Here is a 10,685-nt window from a genome sequence, read left to right on the forward strand (position 1 = left end):
GACTCATCGTTATAACATGTTCCCTTTATTTCTAGTAATATTCCTTGTCTAGAAGTCTATTTGTCTGATATAAATGTAGCTACACCAGCTTACTTCTTTTTTTTACATCAGCTTTCTTCTGATTAACATTTATATGGTGTATCTCTTTTCACCCTTTACTTTCAAACCATATCTTTATATTTAAAGTGTCTCTTGAAAATAGCATAATTTGAGCTCAAATTTGAGCTCAGTTCTTTATCCAGACTATTTTTTTTAAAATTGAAGTGTCTGGTGTATTTACATTTAGTATAATTATGGCTGGCTTTAAGTTTGCCCTTTTACTTTGTGTCCAATCTCAATCCCTTTCTTATATATTTGTTTCTTATTTTCAGCCTTCTTTTGAATTAATCAAGTATTTTCAATTATTCCTTTTTATTCCTCTGTTGACTTTTAAACTGTACTTTCTTATATTATTTTAAATTTAAATGTCTATTACAGAAATTATAATATGTATGCTTAACTTTTTCACATTTAACAAATTGTGTAATTAGTATTAGTCCATTTAATAATGTAAGAATCTTGGAAAGTATGATTCCTTTTACTTCCTCTCCCACCATTTGTGTTATTTTTTCAGATATTTTACATACACCAATATTTACCCTTTCCCTTTACTCTTCATTCCTTCCTGAAGATCTGGATCCCCATCTGTTCCTCAGCCAGAAGAGCTTCTTATAGTATTTCTTTTGGTGCAGTCTACTAGTGCTGAATATTCTCTTCTTTCATTTCTCTGAAAATGTCTTTTTTTTAGGCCACACTGTGTGGCACACAGGATCTTAGTTCCCTGAGCTGGTATCAAACCTGTGCCCCCTGCAGTGGAAGTGCAGAGTCTTAACCACTGGACCACCAGGGAAGTCCCAGAAAATGTCTTTAGTTTGCTTTCATTTTTGAATAATGTTTTCACAGCATATAGAATTGTAGGTTGTCTGTTTTTTCTTGCAGCACCTAAACAATGTCATTCTATTGTTTGCTGTAAACAATGTTTATATTACTGAGAAGTTTTCTGTAAATCATATGGTTATTACTCTAAATTTAATGTCCCTCCTTTCTTTGGCTGCTTAATTTTCTCTTCATCTTTGGTTATCAGTGTTTTGACTATTATGTCATCAGATGTGATGTTCTTTGTATTTATCCAACTTGAAATTTGCTAAACTTGAGTCTGTGGATTGATATGTTTCATAAACTTTTGAAAATCCTGGTCATCTTCCCTTCAAATATTTCTTTTGCCTTAATTTTCTCTTTCCTCTTCTTGGACTCCGGCTGTATTTGTATACACTGTTTGATTTTCTTCCCACAACACTCTGATGCTACATTTTTTTTAAGTTCTTTTTTTTTTTTAATTCTCCAAGGACCAATTTATTCAAACTTTAGTTCTTTTTTTCTCTTCGTGCTTCAGTTTCGTTATTTTCTTCTTGATCTTTTTGTTTTGTTTTGTTTTATTTTTTCATTTACTGGTCCTTTCTTCTGCTTTATTCAGTCCATTATTGAGTTGCTTCTTTATTTCAGATTTTTTTTAGGTCTGAAATTTCCATTTGATTCTTCTTTAGAGTTTCTGTCTCTGATGAAATTCTCCATCATTTTACCCATCATGTTTATACTTTCTACTTATTTCTTAAAATATTTATAATTGTCATTTCAAAGTCCTTGTCTGTTAATTCATTATCTAGGTCATCTGTAGGTCTGCTTCTATTGACCATTTTTTTCTTGATTAGAGTTGTCATCCTTCTTTGCATTTATTGTCATTTTGTATCAAAAGCTAGATGTTTTGTAGAAGAGAACAGTAGAAACTGAAGTAGGTAATATTTATCCCCAGAAAGGTGATGTCCTTTTTTCTCTCAGCAGTAAAATAGTGGTTTCATCATCATTGGTTTCAAATGCCTTGAGGATGGGATCAGGCCTCTTCTCTGGGATCTAAATATTAAATGATTTTAATATCTCTCTCTGATTTCCTTTCCTGCTGTCATATTTTCATTCTATGGGAGACTTCTTGCTCTCTTTCCAGCCCAAGTCCACATGCTGCTGCATAGTTGATAAACATCCTATGGGGGAGGATTGGCAGGTAGTGACTGCCATCTCTACCTGAGGGCTCAATCGGAACCCAATTCATTATGCCAGCCCTTATGGTCATTATGAGTTAATCTGGTTTCCTTTTAATTCAGCAAAATACCCCTATCTATTACGAGTTTGCTTCTCTGCCTGCCCATGTTCCCAAGAATTAAAACAGCCACTGGTCTCTATTCATTTATGAAAGGCTTGTCTCTGTCTAGAATTTAGTTCATTTAGATCTCTCTCCATCGTTAACTCTTTGCTGGGTTTACAAAATATGATTTTATGGTTTATCTGATGTTTTCTCATTGTTATGGTAAGAGTGACTGTCTTTTATGACCTGCTCTATTAATTGGAAACCCAGATGATTGTTCTTTTAGTGTGAAATCATCTCATTTTCAGGGTAGCAAAAAATTCCAATATTTAAAAAATGTTATGTAGGATGAAGGAAATGCTTTTGTGGGCTAGATTGCTTTAGGCCATAGGCCATATGTTTGCATCTCCTGATCTAAAATAATTCACCCTCCAAAATTTACAAGCAGCTCATGCAGCTCAATATCAAAAAAACAAACAACCCAATCCAAAAATGGGCAGAAGATCTAAATAGGCATTTCTCCAAAGAAGATATACAGATTGCCAACAAACATGAAAGAATGCTCAACATCATTAACCATTAGAGAAATGCAAATCAAAACTACAATGAGATATCATCTCACACTGGTCAGAATGGCCATCATCAAAAAATCTACAAACAATAAATGCTGGAGAGGGTGTGGAGAAAAGGGAGCCCTCTTGCACTGTTGGTGGGAATGGAAATTGATACAGCCACTATGGAGAACAGTATGGAGGTTCCTTAAAAAACTACAAATAGAACTACCATATGACCCAGCAATCCCACTACTGGGCATATACCCTGAGAAAACCATAATTCAAAAAGAGTCATGTACCAAAATGTTCATTGCAGTTCTATTAACAATAGCCAGGACATGGAAGCAACCTAAGTGTCCATCGACAGATGAATGGATAAAGAAGATGCGGCACATATATACAATGGAATATTACTCAGCCATAAAAAGAAACGAAATTGAGGTATTTGTAGTGAGGTGGATGGACCTAGAGTCTGTCATACAGAGTGAAGTAAGTCAGAAAGAGAAAAACAAATACTGTATGCTAACACATATGTATGGAATCTAAAAAAAAAAAACGGTCATGAAGAACCTAGGGTCAAGACAGGAATAAAGACACAGACCTACTAGAGAATGGACTTGAGGATATGGGGAGGGGGAAGGGTAAGCTGGGACAAAGTGAGAGAGTGGCATGGACATATATACACTACCAGACGTAAAGTAGATAGCTAGTGGGAAGCAGTCACATAGCACAGGGAGATCAGCTCGGTGCTTTGTGACCACCTAGAGGGGTGGGATACGGAGGGTGGGGGGGAGGGAGATGCAAGAGGGAAGAGATATGGGGACATATGTATATGTATAAATGATTCACTTTGTTATAAAGCAGAAACTAACACACCATTGTAAAGCAATTATACTCCAATAAAGATGTTTAAAAAATAAATAAAATAATTCACCATTATTGATGAGATAACTGTGAATTATTGTAGTATCTTACTTCTCTCAAAAATGGTTTGAGATTTTTGTTAAAATCTGCCTGTACTTAGAGAGTCTATCATGCTTATGTTCTTCACATATTTCACAAGTGTTATGATAGGGAAAATGTTAAGAATCTGCTTGTTAAAGCCATTTGTGCCCATGGTCAGCAGTCTTTCAACCACTTAAGTCCTTGGATCACAGCAAGCCCTACCTTGAATGCAAATAGGATGGGATCTCTTTGTGGGGGGAAGAGAAAGAACTGACATTGCTAGGGTTTGTGTGTGTGTGTGTGTGCGTGTGTGTGTGTGTGTGTGTGTGTGCAGCGTTGGGGGATGGGGAGCACTTAGGGAAAATAATTAGCTGCATAGGGCTAACTGGTAGTCCAAATTGTCAAGTCCAGTATAGTGTATAATCTTAAAGACCTGGACAGAATGCAAGGCTGCTCTTTTAAGTCTAGTGAGAGCCTGAGGCATGGATCAGGAATTCTGTCAGAAGGATCCAAAAGATAGAGAACAGCCCCAGGGGCAGAGGCCGGGAAATGAGCCATATCCAATGTAACTAACACACTTCATTTCAGCAGATCTCATTGTGATAATAAAATCATATATATATATTTTTATCTATCTCATTGTGAAAAGTTAATCTGACTCTTCTCAAATATAACCCTTAATGAGCTCTATGATAAAACTCTTGACAGAGCATATCCTTCTCCAGTATTTGAAGTTTTGCCAAAAGTTTTTACCTGGGGGCTTATAGGTAGGTGATCACTGAAAAATCAGGAACCTGTTCTTTTGAATATGGAGGGGAACAGCGGGAGTGAGAGGTGAATAGTGTCTGAGTTCATTGTGATGTTCATATTTGTTACATATTTCCGATCTTGGGCCCCAACCATGTTGATCATAGCTCAGGTTGCTATAACAAAATACCAAAGACTGGGTGGCTACAGCAGATATATATTTCTCATGGTTCTGGAATCTGGGAACTCCAAGATCAAGGTGCTGGCAGATTCAGTTCTTGGTGAGGGCTCTCTTCCTGGCTTGCAGATGGCTGCCTTCTCACTTTGTCCTCATAAGGGGGACCGAAGAAACTCTGGTGTCTCTTCCTTTTCTAATAAGGGCACTTAGCCCATCATGGGGGCTCCATCCTTAATATCTCTTCTAAACCTAATTACCTCCCAAAGACCCCATCTCCTAACACCATCACATTGGGGGTTAGGGCTCCAACACATGAATTTTGGGAGACATAAACATGCAGTCCATGGTACTTATTGATGATTTATATCACACCATCTCTTTCTCTAGTCAGTTCTGCAACATTTTCTTTCCTCCAATTTGTAGTCTTTCCTGCACATCTTCATTGTGACTGTTTCATTTCAGCATGACAGTTTATTTCATTGCATCTCTAAAGTTGTATAAGTAGTTCCTTTGTGGTTTCTCGGAGTTCTTATACTTGGTTGGCCATCTTTTCCCTTCTTGAAAATTTAAAACCTTTAATTAATTAAATAAATGCACAAACACATACAGATTTTTCTGCTTTTGATTAAGCAGATAAATGATCCAAACAATGCAATTTTTTTTTTTTTTTTTTTTTTTTTGCGGTACGTGGGCTTCTCACTGTTGTGGCCTCTCCCATTGCAGAGCACAGGCTCCGGACGTGCAGGCTTAGCGGCCATGGCTCATGGGCCTAGCCGCTCCATGGCATGTGGGATCTTCCCGGACCGGGGCACGAACCCGTGTCCCCTGCATCGGCAGGTGGACTCTCAACCACTGCGCCACCAGGGAAGCCCAAAACAATGCAATTTTTGTGAATATTTTTATGTACTGCATTAAGAGAAAAATAAGTGACATGCTTAACGTGGCACTTTGTAGAAATTCAAAGGTTAATTTAGAAGATTAAGTAAATACTTGGAAATGTATATCGTTTTTATAAACACTTTTATATACAGTTCAAAATAGGTGACACATTTAATATCAATATGTAAATATTCTAAATTTAATTTGGAAATATTAGGTAAACAAATGCTCAGAAGCATATCAATTCTTTCAAAGGCAGTCACCAAATGGATAGGCATGTTTTCAGTGGCTGTAGTTATTATTTTAAAAATGCATGATCAGTGGAATCTTGGGGAAATAAGCCTTTGGATTTTATACGTCAATAAATTAGGTTCATAACTCAGCCCTGCCTTGCTCCAGCCTCAGTAGAGACCTGAAGGGTGGCAGGAGGTGGGGGCACTAACAGAGAATCCATTAGGTTGCCTGGCACCACAGTTCTCAGCTCAGCATTCATTCCTGTCCCCAGGGCTTAGTCCCCAGGCCACATGACCTAGCAGCAAGACTATCTCCAGATGTGTAGGGATAGAGACCCTGCTGGCCAGTTTACTGGGTGGGCAGTGGTTTATTGTGTCTGAATCTAGCTGGGCTGGGGCAGCAGGGACCCAAACCATGGTGCTGATGTCCTCTCCTTGTTCCCCTGGGTGACCACACAGTGGAGAGGAAGGAGCCCATACTTTAGGCTGAGAAGTCCTAAGTTCCCTGATAGGGATAGAACCCACACCCTCGGCAGTGGAAGTATGGAGTCCTAACCTCTGGACTGCCAGGAAATTCCTGACTTAGAACAATTTGGATGGGTTTTTTTGTGCCTCCTGACTCACAACAGGATGCCTTGAAGAATCCTTCAATAGGTTCTTTGGAGAAGACCACACAAGCCAAGTATTTCACTTCATGGTTGCCCCCTACTATTATGGCTCTTTCATATACATACCCTCACCTACTGAAGACCATGAAGCAGCATCAGGACCCAGATCATTTTTTCCCCAGTTTTACTGAGGAAAAATTGACATAGAAAATTGTGTACAATGTGATGATTTGATACAGGTGTATATTGCAAAATGATTACCGCAATAAGCCTAGTTAACACATCCGTCACCTCACATAGTTACCATTTTTTGTTATTGCTGTGGTGAGAACATTTAAAATCTATTCTTTCAACTTTTAAGTATACAATACAGTATTGTTAACTATAGTCACCATGCTTTACAATAGATCCCAGAACTTATTCATCTTGTAATTGGGAGTTTGTCCACTTTGACCAGTACCGCCCGATTTCCCCCACCTTCCAGCCCCCTGCAACCACCAATCTACTCTCTGTTTCTATGAATTTAGCTTTTTTATTTATTTTTTAAATTTTTAATTTTTTTAATTTATGGCATGCAGGATCTTAGTCCCTTGACCAGGGATTGAACCCGTGCCCCCTGCAGAGGAAGCATGGAGTCTTAACAACTGGACCACCAGGGAAGTCCCGAGTTCAGCTTTTTTAGATTCCACATGTAAGTGAGATTATGCAGTATTTGTCTTTGACTTATTTCACTTAGCATAAGGCCCTCAAAGTCCATCCATGGTGTTGCAACTGGCAAGATTTTCTTCTTTTTTGTAATGGCTGAGCAAACCTTTCAACAGGATACTGGTCTGCTGTTCAGCCAGATGTACCTGTCCTGTGACAACGACTCGCCTTCTCCCCAGTGGCACCAGGCCTGAAAACTCTTTCTCGATGTCGTTTACTGCCCTCTCCCTGCCCTCTTTTAACCAATGCTGGGACCTGATGTCATGCAGGGACTCTTTTCTTTTTTTTTTTTTTTTTTTTTGGCGGTTCGCGGGCCTCTCACTGTTGTGGCCTCTCCCGTTGCGGAGCACAGGCTCCGGATGCGCAGGCTCAGTGGCCATGGCTCACGGGCCGAGCCGCTCCACGGCATGTGGGATCTTCCCAGACCGGGGCACGAACCCATGTCCCCTGCATCGGCAGGCGGACTCTCAACCACTGCGCCACCAGGGAAGCCCAGGGAATCTTTTCTGACTAAGTAGGGGAAGGCCTGAATCATCTTCTCTTTTACATCCCACCCCACTAACACTGCCCAAGATGTTCCTCAACCAAAGAACCTGGAAGGGCAGACTGTAGAAGTCATTTAGATGCAGAGAGAGGACGTGACTTGTCCACCCTCATTTGATGAGCTGGTTTCCACTTCAGGACAAGCAATCAGGTCTCTGCATTTCAAGTCCAACCCTCCTTCTGCTACCATGTGACTAGTTTTTGTTTACATTCTGTATTTTTGCATGGGACATCCTAGATACTTTTAGACCAGTGTGGTCTGTCTTGACATTTACACTCCTAGGGAGCAAGGATGGTGCTGTTTGGTTGAGTCATAAAGCTACCTCTGGTTTGGCATCCTGTTCATGCAAGAGTATGACAGGACTTTCTGATGGCAGGCTGAGGATGGAGAGGTTGTGTGGGGCTACAGGTTCAGGTGAACCAAATGCCAGGCTGGTCAGTGTGGGACACAGGATGGGTTTGTGTGAAGTGTCGGTGGATCACTCCCATAGGGACTCAGTTAAGTTCCTCACCTGCGATAGGGACTTTCTTCTTTGAACTTACTGTTCCACCCTGGGAAATGGGACTGATGCCTTGCTCTCATTTCCTTGTTGGAGAGTATACTTGAGGGCAAGCTCTCCCAGTAGACGGTGAGCTTTTTGAGGGCTGGGGCCAGTCAGCAGTGGGTATGTGAGTGCATCTGCATCTCTGCTTGTACAATCTACTTATCCGGCTCACAGCGCTCCCAGTGGCTGGAAGGGACTCTCTGTTCCATGGCACCCTTCTCCCCCTTAACCTCAGCTACATTGTGGATGAGCCAGAACCCACATAATACCTAGATGAAGCCAGTCTACGGAGCAGACTGGACACACGGTTATGCCACCCAGGGACAGGGGACAGAGAGGAGGAGAGATGCCCTGGATGATTTTCCAGCTCCTGTGAGAGTTACTTTCACTTCCTGCTCAATATTTCCTTGGGTTTCCCTGGTAGCCCTTCCATCACACCCTCTACTAGTTGAGCTTATCTGAGGCATTTCTGTTCCTTGATTAGGAACAATGATTAGGACAGTGTCTCACACGTGCTGCATCCCCAGCTTCTCACAGCAAGCCCCACGTGTTTGCTGAATGCAAATATGTTTGCAGCTGAGGGCTGTGCGGCTGTGATGGAGGAGTGTTCAGCTGTCCAGCGGGCCCAGGGCCCATGACCAGGGCTGTAGACACAAGCTTCTTAACTGGATGGGGACACTGGAGAGGGTGAGCCGCTGCGTGTTTCTGGGATGTCCCTAAGGGAGGCTTGGTTTCAAGGACAGAAGGCAAATAGCTCTAGCAACTCCCCCCAAAAAGGGGGACTTGGGTGTTGTGCTCTCCAGTGTTCTTACCTACACTTTTAGAGCCCCTGGGCCTCCCCTTTGCCGAGGTTCTCAAATTGCTCCCTGGTCTTCCTTGGGACCCATAATCCATCTTGCCTCAGTTCTTTGAGTCTCAATTAATTGCAATCTCATTCTCTCTCCTCTTCTTTCTCCTTTTTTTTTTTGGATGTTGAAACCTGCACACCTACCCATCAAAGAGTCTGTAATCCAAGGTGGCAGATATTCTCTGCTTCAGCCCTGTGTCCCCCGGGCCCAGCCTAGCTCCTGACCTCCAGTAGCTGCTCCCCAGCCCTTTCATAGGGCTGGCACCTGTGTCTTGCAACCTGTTCTGGGCCGGGCACATGGTAGGTGCCAGGAGACATTTGTGGCATTGAATTTGGGGAGCATATACCTGATATAATAGGATGCTTGTCAAGGGGGACTTAGGATTGTAGAGCTTCAAGTTGGTGGGGGACTGGAGGAGAGGGGGAATGGAAGTCTGGGAGAAAGACAGGGCTATGGTAGGTGGTGGATGTAACCAAAGACACGTTTTGGCAACTGAATTAATCAGGATCATCCAACTGCTGCAGCAGAGAAGTTCAAGATTGCAAAGTCCTAACACAATAGAAGTTTATTTTTTGCTCAGATGTGTGTGTTTGACAGGTGGCCTCCCATGTGGTAATTCAAGCACCCAGACTCCTTCCATTTTGCAGCTCTACCATCCTCTAGGACCTCAAAATACTTTGCTAATGGGATGCTCTACATCCAAGTTAGAGAGAAAGAGAGAGATAGACAGAGACAGAGAGACAGACAGACAGAGACAGAGACTGAGAGAGACAGAGAGAAAGAAACTTGTATGGGGGCTTTTATGGGTCAGCCCTGGAAGTGTTATCTTTCACTTCCGATCACATTCCATCAGTGAGGCTAGCAGCCAAGGAGACAACTGCCACTGAAAAGATAGTTTATTACTCACAGTTCCCAAGAGGAAGGGTCATGCTAGGCCATGTATGACCACATGGGGAAGCAGTAGGGTCAGTTAGGAAGCAGAGGGAGAGAGAGGGGAACTGCAGAAAAGCCTTTATTGTATTTTCAGTGGGGAGGAATGGGCGTGGCAGGGTAAGCAGGTTTAGGATTGACTAGTTTGAATAATTTCTGGGGGCTCAGGGTGTAGGGGTAACCCCTAGTTGTCTGATACCTGGCCCTGGGGTGATTAGGGCAGAGGGATGGTGTCCCATAGGATAAGATCCTGAGAAATCAGGGGTTGGGGGTTTGGGTTTGGACTGGTTAGTTTGCATATGAGAGGTGTGCTCTTGGGAGAGTTTACTGTCTCTAGAAATCTGCTTACTCTGGGAAGGCAGTTTCCCCAGGGTCAGTAAGGACATCAGAATAAAAAGGCATACTTAATTCAGTGACCACACAATTATAACAAAGGCAGGGAAATATAATCTAGATGTGTGCCCAGGAAAAAGAGATCAGTTTTGGTGAGCACGTTTAGTGTCTACCTCCACAACTTAATTAAGTGGCAAAAGCTTCAAGTTTGGAGTTAGAAGATGGGGATTGAACTCCTGACCCTATGGCATGGAACTGTGTGAGCTTGGATGAGTCACTTTCTCACAACATCAATTCCATTAGCTTTCAAAAGGGGAAAATAATTGGAGCTTCATCTCATGGCATTTGTTGTACAAGATACTTTTGGCACACTCCAGAGTGTTGTTCAAATGCTAACTGTGTTTTTGTGGTCTTTCCAAGTTTTCAGGGGGCCACTGTGGCTCTGGAGACAGAGCTCTGCT

The sequence above is a fragment of the Phocoena sinus genome, chromosome 2 (genome assembly GCF_008692025.1).
Source record: "Phocoena sinus isolate mPhoSin1 chromosome 2, mPhoSin1.pri, whole genome shotgun sequence".
NCBI lineage: Eukaryota > Metazoa > Chordata > Mammalia > Artiodactyla > Phocoenidae > Phocoena > Phocoena sinus.